A 2,527-nucleotide genomic window follows, 5' to 3' on the forward strand; every position below is an offset into this window, starting at 1 on the left:
GTTTTGATTTAATTTTATCGTTGAATCTCACATGATTCTTTTGGAAAATTGCTTTTATATCACTTGTCCTTGAATGTCTCCAAGATTCAGACGCAGTGTCCAATAGGTTTCAGGTATGATTATTTTGGTGTTTCCTCTTGTGTTGTCACTCTCTATATAACACAATTAAACTGGTGCAGAGAAGATATATATATGAAGCCTGGGAGCAGTTTCTTGGTTTAGGGCATTCAGACACTGCTCCAAAAAGAGCTTATACAACTAATCAAGTGTGTTAGCCTTTTCCATCCAAACTCGGTATCGACCTTTCAACTTTTTTTCGGGTTAAATTTCATCGGGCTTTGTTTATTTTGATTTTATTTATTAAGGACTGTATTCACATGCAGAACCGTCACACATTTGAAAAGCCAGTGAAAAGTTATAATTGAAAGTCGTCTGGATGCCCTCCCATGGAATCACATGATGTCACTTCGCCAACTCGTGAGAAGGGAGAATGAATTGTATACTCTTAAAATAAAAGCAGCAAGGTGAAGTAGAATGAAGGCGATTTTACACCAAAATATTTTTGGTGTCTCGAGTGTCACTGCCATCTCGAATGTAAAACATGGGAGATTCGTCTCTAAATCTCGAGTTTTTGTAATGCCTCAGTCCTCACTCTCATTTTATTATTGTTTGGTGGGTTTTGTTCCATCAAACCTTGGTAGATTTTGTTTATCTTTGGTTCAGTGTAACTTGTACATAAGATTTTGGATCAGGAGGGGCATATATAAGGGTATAATTGCCAGTTGGTTGTCTCTTTTCAGGTTTTGCTTTTCTGTTTATTCCCCTCCCACATTCACTGTACGTTTCAAATATTTGTCATTTTTGGCTGTAAAATGGGGTGGTTTCAGTGGAACTGGTTGTCTTAGACCATGTCAAGACGTGCTAAATATGATCGCAGTCGCATATATATTGTTTTCGTGATGGAATGCCTAGTGCAATATTTTAATCGTTTATTTTTCTATTGCATTTCTTCTGAAAGTAACACACTTATTACATATGAGAGCTAACTGCGACGTTGAAGACATCCGCCTTTTATTCTCCTTTGTAAGTGCTCGGAATCAAGAAAAATTAACACACATTGAGATAATTCATAACATGCATTTCTCAAAATATTCTTTAGTTGTAAGTGCTCGGAATAAACAAAAATGGTGATAATTCATAACATCCATTTTTTAAATATTTCAAAAACTTAAATGCAAGGCCTTTACTGAGTTACTATAGTTCATTGCAATAATAGCAAATCAAAGGCATCTGCCAACCACGGTTAAAAAGTGTGTTCAAAGAATCAAAATGGAAAATTATTCAATCAAAAAATAAGAAAGCAACACAACTTGCAGACTACGCTGTCTGGAAACGGCGTTTAGAATGCCGTCCCCGTTTCCGAAACGTTCAGAAACGTTTCCGGGGATGGAAACTTACAAGAAACAACGAATGGAGGCTGTAGCAGCGTCGGGGCTTGGTCGAAGAGCAGACACGGCGTCGGGGCCGTGTGGTTGAGGAAAGGCGAGGAAGGGGAAAAAGAAGAGAAGAGGGGACGGCGCTTCCTGGGTTCGTGAGGGAAGGAGACGCGCGGCTCCTTCTCCCGGCAGCAGCAGGGGGCACGCGGTGGTGGCTTCGATCTGCGGCTGAGCGCGATGGCAAGGCGGCAGAAGATGAGAGAGAGGAGAAGAGGTGAAGGTAGGGTTCGGTTTCGCGTTGGCAGCCGCTCCGGTCGGCGTCGACGGCGAGAAGCAGAGACAAAAGGGGCTGCGGCGCAACGAAGAACAGAAGAAAGAACGAAAATCGCGATTAGGAAACCGGTAGGGTTTTATAATCTTTCTTAACGGGTCCTAATGGATTTGGGTTTAAATCATTAACCCATTAATCCAAAAAACCTCATCCACTAACCAATTAAATCAATTAAACCTCCTAACCCTAAATGAATTAAGATTTAATTGATCAAACCCCATCCACATTAGGTTTATTTAATTAACTCCTCCTAAATTAAAGTTAAAGTTATTTAACTTTAGGTCTTCGACACTGTAGGTCTTCGAAGTTTCCAAAAATAGGAAACTCAACTATTGCCGTTTTCCGTTTCCGTTTCCGCGTTTCCCGTTTCCCGTCTCCAAGTTTCCAGACAGCATAGCTTGCAGACACTGAGAGCAGGGTGCATCTAAGTCTTGTGCCAGTTGAGTGGTTTGAGATGTTTATCTAAGTCAGAGTTTCAAGTAACATGCACAAACCATACTGAAATTGAACAGTATGATATATTTATCTGCAAAAAAGATTATTGAATTAGAACGAACAGTCTTTGACATACAATACTTTTTTTAAAATAAGTTTATAAAGAAACATTCAAACAAATATATATGATGCATCAACTTCATTTAAAATTATGGAAGAAATAAAACTTACCTCACCATCAAGTGATAAGCAATGACTCATGTTGGCTTAGATTTTTATGGCATGTTGAATCTAAAGCATGTTGTTAGAACCTGCAATAATAAAA

This window comes from Curcuma longa, chromosome 8 (assembly GCF_044706935.1).
Source record: "Curcuma longa cultivar G26 ecotype Majalengka, Jawa Barat chromosome 8, ITB_CL_G26_1.1, whole genome shotgun sequence".
In the NCBI taxonomy this organism is placed as follows: Eukaryota; Viridiplantae; Streptophyta; class Magnoliopsida; order Zingiberales; family Zingiberaceae; genus Curcuma; species Curcuma longa.